This window comes from Mus caroli, chromosome 13 (assembly GCF_900094665.2).
Source record: "Mus caroli chromosome 13, CAROLI_EIJ_v1.1, whole genome shotgun sequence".
NCBI classification, from domain to species: Eukaryota; Metazoa; Chordata; class Mammalia; order Rodentia; family Muridae; genus Mus; species Mus caroli.
This window is the reverse complement of record NC_034582.1, coordinates 86925878-86933933: the sequence shown is the minus strand read 5'-3', so window position 1 is coordinate 86933933 and position 8056 is coordinate 86925878. Positions and strand designations below refer to the sequence as shown.

Sequence of the window (8056 nt, the reverse complement as noted above, 5' to 3'; positions counted from 1 at the left end):
ACTAACAAAGAGGCAAGTCTACTATCTTTATTCAAGTAGGGAAACTTAATTTTGCCTCTACTAGGAGACAGAAGGTAGAGACAAGAGAACCCCTGGAAGTTTGCAAGCATAAGCCCAGCATGTGTAACATGCAGCAAGAGTGTCTCCAACAAGGTGGCAGATGAGGATTGATACCCTAGGTTGTCCCATGATTCCAACACACATGCTGTGGCACATGCATGCTCCCTCTCTCTGGTTCACAAATGAGGGCGCGCGCGCGCACACACACACACACACACACCCCAGAAAGAAAGGGAACTTGTGCAAGGACCCAGGTAGTGAGTAGAATGACAAGCTGAAACAAAGATAAAATACATAGGCAAACAGACTTCATGTTTTCAAATAATGCCAAGGCTTTGAAGTTCTTTTTCTTTTCTTATTTTATTTTAAACACATTTCTATTTTGTATAAACCAGAAGCCCCGCTCTACAGGTCTATTCTTAGTTTTCTGGCAGCTTGGACAAATATCCAGATGACTGGAGTTTCAGTCTTTTTCCCTTTCACAGTCCTCGCTTGTAGGTGGCAGTGCTGGCTTCAAGTCCTGCTTTGCATTTCCCCCTGTGGAAGATTAGAAAAAGCCATCTGGTTAGCATCACCCTAAAAAATGCTCTGAGTGGAACTTTTTAAATAAGAAATTGTAAGACTATGATATAAAGCAAGGCAAAATACAACCAGAAAAATCTAGAAACTAAGCATTAAATTCTGATACTCATGGGAATTCTGTTCCTACACAGTGGGTTTACTTTTCTACTAGCCCCCTTTCGTGTTTTCTTTTGAAAAGAGGCTTCTTCAAATTAAACCCTTGTCCTTCATGAAAAGATTTCAGTTCTTGCTTACTTATAATTTTCTGGTCCTGAATTTTGGACCATTTTCTATGCAGCTGTTTCTTCTGTTTCATCATTCATTACCTTCATCTTTATCTCTTAACAGGTGACAGTTTTTTATTAGACATTTTCTTTATTTACATTTCAAATGTTATCCCCTTTCCTAGTTTCCCCCTCCCCCTTCCCCTGCTCTCAAAACATCTTTTTTTTTTTTTTTAAAGATTTATCTATTTATTATATGTGAGTACACTGTAGCTGTCTTTAGACACTCCAGAAGAGGGCATCAGATTTCCTTATGGATGGTTGTGAGTCACCATGTGGTTGCTGGAATTTGAACTCAGGACCTTTGGAAGAGCAGTCGGTGTGCTCTTAACCACTGAGCCATCTCTCCAGCCCCCCAAAACATCTTTATAGAGACTATTTATCCAGAATAGAATCTTGTAAACACAAGATATTAAATATTTGTTTGTTGACTGAATAGGTGAGTGAATGAATGAATGAATGGATGGATGGATGAATAGATGGATGGATGGATGGATGGAAACCTAACTAGGTAGTGAAGAGGTATGGGAGAAGGTTAATATGGACTCATAAATATTGTTAAGATTTTTGGTTTATCAAGACAGGGTTTCTCTGTATAGCCCTGGCTGTCCTGGAACTCACTTTGTAGACCATACTGGCCTCGAACTCAGAAATCCACCTGTCTCTGCCTCCCGAGGGCTGAGACGTGTGCCACCATGCCCAGCAATAAATTTTTATATTTAAAAAATAACAACACCACTCAACATGCCAATATAGATAGGGTGTATTTCTCAAGGCCCACCTCTAGACAGTTAATGGTTACTGAGAGGAAAGTCAGTTTTATCTAGACAGTAAGCTCCTGAGAGGCCATGTAATCCCAAGCAATCAGCTCTAAAAATATATCCAAGTGAACAACAGTAAATAAACTTAGAAGGCAGTGTCATTAATTTATCCAAATTTTGCAGGGAGAGAGCTGGTCTCCCGGGAGTGCTGACACACCTGAAGCACAGGTGAGACCATCACTTCTGCTCAAATACCTGGCCCAAGAGGGACATGCCCAGAGCCATTAGGACACAGGAACCAAGGAACAGCTGGGGACAGGATCCTTCCAGTTTCTGTCTGTGCCCCGGAGCTGACCCTGGGCCACAGCTCTCCATACCGAAATTGTGCCTGGAGAGAGTTGGTCTCCCAGGAGTGCTGACATACAGGCGTATAGGAAGGACAAGCCACAGTCAGAGAATGCAAGACCAGTTAACACCACAGCTAACCGGATGGCAAGAGGCAAGGACAAGAACATAAGCAACAGAAACCAAGGCTACTTGGTATCATCAGAACCCAGTTCTCCCACCACAGCAAGGCCTGGATATCCCAACACACTGGAAAAACAAGACTCTGATTTAAAATCACATCTCATGATGATGATAGAGGACATTAAGAAGGATGTAAATAACTCCCTTAAAGAAATACAGGAGAACACAGGTAAATAGGTAGAAGCCCTTAAAGAAGAAATACAAAAATCTTTTAAATAATTACCAGGAAACACAAACAAACAGTTGAAGGAATTGAACAAAACCATCCAGGATATAAAGATGGAAATAGAAACAATAAAGAAATCCCAAAGGGAGACAACCCTGAAGATAGAAAATCTAGGGAAGAGACCAGGCGTCACAGACATGAGTATCACCAACAGACTACAAGAGATAGAAGAGAGAATCTCAGGTGCAGAAGATACCATAGAAACATTGACACAGTAGTTAAAGAAAATGCAAAAAGCTCCTAACTCCAAACATCCAGGAAATCCAGGACACAATGAGAAGACCAAACCTAAGAATAGTAAGTATAGAAGAGAGTGAAAATTCCTAACTTAAAAGGTCAGTAAATATCTTCAACAAAATTATAGAAGAAAACTTCCCTAACCTAAAGAAAGAGATGTCCATGAACATACAAGAAACCTACAGAACTCCAAATAGACTGGACCAGAAAAGAAATTCTTCCTGTCACATAATAGTCAAAACACCAAATGCACAAAACAAAGAAAGAATATTAAAAGCAGTAAGGGAAAAAGGTCAAGTAACATCTAAAGGTAGACCTATCAGAATTACACCAGACTTCTTAACAGAGACTATGAAAGCCAGAAGATCCTGGGTAGATGTCATACAGACCCTAAGAGAACACAAATGCCAGCCCAGGCTACTATACCCAGAAAAACTCACAATAACCATAGATGGAAAAAACAAGGTATTCCATGACAAAACCAAATTTATACAATATCTTTCCACAAATCCAACCCTACAAAGGATAATAGATGGAAACCTCCAACACAAGGAGGGAAACTACATCCTAGAAAAAGCAAGAAAGTAATCTTCTTTCAGCAAACACAAACGAAGATAGCCACACAAACATAATTCCACCTCTAACAACAAAAATAACAGGACGCAACAATCGCTATTCCTTAATATCTCTTAACATCAATGGACTCAATTCCCCAATAAAAGGACATAGGCTAACAGACTGCATATATAAATAGGACCCAGCATTTTGCTGCATACAGTAAACACACCTCACTGACAAAGACAGACACTACCTCATTGGGAAAGGCTGGAAACCAGTTTTCCAAGCAAATGGTCCCAAGAAACAAGCTGGAGTAGCCATTTTAATATCGAATAAAATCGACTTTCAACTAAAAGTTATCAAAAAATACAAGGAAGGATACTTCATACCTATCATAGGAAAAACCTATCAAGATGAATTCTCAATTCTGAACATCTATGCTTCAAATACAAGGACACCCACATTTATAAAAGAAATTTTACTAAAGTTCAAAGCAAACATTACAGAGGAATGGATACAGAAAATGTGGTACATTTACACAATGTATACACTTAGCTATTAAAAACAATGACTTCACGAAATTTGTAGGCAAATGGATGGATCTAGAAAATATCATCCGGAGTGAGGTAACTAAGTATAAAAGAATACACATGTTGCCAGCCAGTGGTGGCACACGCCCTTAATCCCAGCACTTGGGAGGCAGAGGCAGGCAGATTTCTGGGTTCAATGCCAGCCTGGTCTACAGAGTGAGTTCCAGGACAGCCAGGGGTATACAGAGAAACCCTGTCTCGAAAACCAAAGCAAAGCAAAGCAAAGCAAAGCAAAGCAAAGCAAAGCAAAGCAAAGCAAAGCAAAGCAAAGCAAAGCAAAGCAAAACCAAACCAAACCAAACCAAACCAAACCAAAAGAATGTACATGGTATGTACTCACTGATAAGTGGATATTAGGCAAAAAGCAAGGAATACCCCTGATACGACTCAGGGACTACATGAAGTTCTAAAGGATGGAAGACCAAAGTGTGGATGCTTCAGACCTACTTAGAAGGGGAAACAATTTAATCAAGGGAAATAGAGGGTGGGAGGGACTTGGGAGGAAGAGAGGAGGTGGAGGGGAAAAAGGGTAAGAATCAGGTATGGAAGGAGATGGAGGAGATATACAGAGGATCAGGAAATTGAACAGAGTTATGTAGCAATGGGGGGGTGGGGAACTGGGGGTAGCAACCAGAAAGTTCCAGATGCCAGGAAAGCAAGAGCCTCCCAGGACCCATCAGGGATGGGATGACATTAGCTGAAATACCCCACAACGGGGAGGGAGAACCTGTTGAGATCATATCCAGAGATTAGGCATGGCCCCCCGGTTGAGGGATGTGACCACCCACCCCATCTCCAAATTTTTGACATATAATTACTCCTGTCTAAAGGAAATACAGGGACAAAGAGTGGAACAGAGACTGAAAGAAAGGGCATCCAGAGACTGCCCCACTTGGGGATCCATCCCATATAAAGACAGGAAACCCAGACACTATTGCTGATGCCAAGAAGTGCTTGCTGACAGGAGACTGATAAAGCTGTCTCCTGAGAGGCTCTGCCAGATCCTGACCAATACAGATGCAGATGATCCCAGCCAACCATTGGACTGAGCATAGGGACCCCAATGGAGGAGTTAGGGGAAGGACTGGAGGAGCTGAAAGGGCCTTATCTGGCATCAATGGGAGGGGAGGTCCTTGGTCCTGTGAAGACTTGATGTGTAGAGGAATGCTAGGGCGGTGAGGCAGGAGTGGGGGAGCACCCTTATAGAAGCAGGGTAAGGGGGGATGGTATGGGGTTTTCAGAGGGGAAACTTGGAAAGGGGATAACATTTGAAATGTAAATAAATTTATCCATTTGTGAATACATAACCTATATTGTCTTTATATATTTTATTATTGTTTTATGTTTTATTATTGTTTTATATATATTTATATTTCATATATTATAATATATATAATTAAAGAAAAAGAGGTAAGTTTATTATGATTTGTTATAATTTGTTATATGTTTTATTATTTTATTTTATATATGTTTTATTATTTATTATATATTTTATTAAAACATAACATGTTATGTTTTATTATTTATTTATATATGATTATTATAATTTGTTATGTTTTATTATTGTTATATATATTTATATTTCATATATTATATATAATTAAAGAAAAAGAGGTAAGTTTATTATGATTATGATTATTATGATTATTAAAATTATTATGATATAATCTGCTAAATGAATGTAGCAGATTATATCATAAATTAATCCATCAGTGATTACATATCCTATATGTTCTTGTTTTATATGTATAGCAATAATAATAAAAGGTGACTGGCATGGTGGCACACGCCTTTAATCCCAACACTCAGGAGGCAGAGGCAGGTGGATTTCTGAGTTCGAGGCCAGCACAGCCAGGGCTATACAGAGTAACCCTGTCTCGAAACCCCCCCCGCATCCCCCCCAAAAAAGAATAAAAGGCATGAAATAAAGAGTTTTTGTGGGTGTCCTTCTCCTCTGGGGTTGTTAGCCACTGGCCCACAAGGGCAGAGGGAGCAGAAGCATGGAGCAGTGGCAATGGCTCTGAGTATAATGGAATGGTTTACGGAGAGACAGCTCAACGTTATTGTTCCAGGGGTAGGATATGTAAGGGTTGGGGGCTATGGGCAGGAAAGGATGATTGGTCATAACACAGCACCTAACTATCATACAGTGGAAGTTCTGAGCAGGACTTATGTACTGAATCATGCAGTGTTTGCAGGAAGCTCTGTCTGTGCAGGGTCATCCTCCAGAGAAAGTCAGGCATCTGTGCCCACAGACACTCTCTAGATAATATCAGGGAAGAAGGGAAAGCCCTGCTGAGAAAGGGAGTCTCCAACAAGTTGTTATAATATTATATTTGTATATAGCCTGAGCATTTATTAACTTGTACAAAAACACAAAAAGTCCACATACCTATATAATTTCAGTTCTTGGCTTTAAAAAAAACTCACTAATTTAAACTATGACTTGATTCAGTGGAATGTTTTTGTCTAATTAACTCATTTAATTACGGTTTTTCTCTTCAGATAGTTGAATCTACCCTTGAGGCATTATCATAGATCCTCATTTAGTAGCAACTTGATCTTCAATTTGTAAAATTTATACATTATTTTATTTGAAGAGTACTTTACATTTTAAATATTGCTCAGAATGTTATTTTGCATTGGTTTTTATAGCTTTCAAAGTAATGAAGGCTAAGAGCTATGATATTAGTTTGTCCATATGGAATCACACATGCTTTGCAGATAGATACTCCTCCATGCCAAAGAAAAAAAGGAGAGGAAAATTGAGATGATTTGGAATTATTTTAAAAATATTTGAAAAGACTTGTTATTTTGTTTTAACTCTCTCTCTAACTCTCTCTCTCTCTCTCTCTCTCTCTCTCTCTCTGTGTGTGTGTGTGTGTGTGTGTGTGTGTGTGTGTGTGTGTGTGTGCGCGCGCCTGTGCATGTGCGTGCACGTGCATGCTTACAAGTCTCTGGTGACTGTTAAGGAGAGGAAGAAGGGAAGGGATTGAATTGAAGATGACTTAGGTCAGTAGAAATTCCCTGGTCAGGTTTACCCATTAGAGGAGTCCTGCACTGTACAGAAATGCACTAAGACACCCAGTGTCCTTACACATGATGTTGTGTACCAATTTCTTCTAAAGTTAAAGCTTCCATTTTGGAGGAAAGCCTGCTAAGATACAGGATGTTATGAGGGAGGTGAAACAAGGGATGCTCCATCCTGCAGGGAACCTGGCTAAGCTCAGAAAGTACACAACCATATGGCCTAGAAATCTCTGAAACTGATTGGTTGCACTATGCATCTTCTTTCCAACTATATAAGCAGTCAGACCTGCTAAGAGACCTTCTTTCATCCCAGTCAACCAGCTTGGAAGAGGCAGACTAGTCGAAGTGTAAGTGTAACAGGTTAGTTGTCCTAGCTATTTGTTCTTATAGTAAAATATATTTTCATTTTATCTGTTAATATCATGAAAAATTTTTGTCTTGTAAATGTTAAAGTGCTCCTGTACCCTCTCTTTATCTTGAAGCTATATGAAGGAGGTCACCAGGGCAATCTTATTCATCCCCAAGATGAACGAGAGGCACTAATAGGTACAAGATATATTAATAGTCATCTATTATTGTGATTATTATTTTTCATGGGGCTGTGGTTTGTCCCAAGGACCCACAGCATGCTTAGCAAGTATTCTAACACTGGGCCACAACTGTATTTGTTGTGGCTTGAGTGGTTTTTGCTTTTTTGAGACAGAGTCTCAGAATGTATCATAGACTGGCTTTGAATTTATTATGTTGGCCAGGCAGGCTTTGAATGTTGATTCTCTTGCCTCCCTCTGCCTGCTAGTTCTAGGATTACTGGCATGTCACAATTATTTGTATCCACTCTTTCTGTTGTTTAACAATTAGTGGATTCACTCTAATTATTCTTTCACAGCAAGGAAATTATAGGCCACATAGTAATGTTATATTCTCTGAAGCATCTCTATCTTTAATATATAGCAAAGTTTAATCAAAAGGGGAGAAGCTTTGAAGATAGATTTAGATTGGAGTAATGTAACTCATACACAAAGAAAGAGCTCTTGAGCCAGGCATATCGTGCATGCCTTCAATCCCAGCACTTGGGGGGCAGAGAAGGCAGATCTTGGTAAATTTGAGGCCAGCCTGGTCTACATAGTGAGTTCTAGGACAGGAGAGAGAGAGAGAGAGAGAGAGAGAGAGAGAGAGAGAGAGAGAGAGAGAAGGAGGCATCCATGTTTGAAAGTGATGGTA

The 8056-nt window shown here is 39.7% G+C and overlaps 1 long non-coding RNA gene across 1 annotated transcript in view; it reads right to left on the bottom strand.

Annotated features, from left to right (window-relative positions):
• Positions 1-434: 434 nt before the first annotated feature.
• The window catches only part of LOC110308085, a 16556-nt gene continuing 8934 nt past the window's right edge, over positions 435-8056 (bottom strand). The window contains exon 3 of the long non-coding RNA XR_002379516.2: positions 435-597. This is a non-coding gene — a long non-coding RNA (uncharacterized LOC110308085). The remainder of the gene's footprint in view (positions 598-8056) is intronic.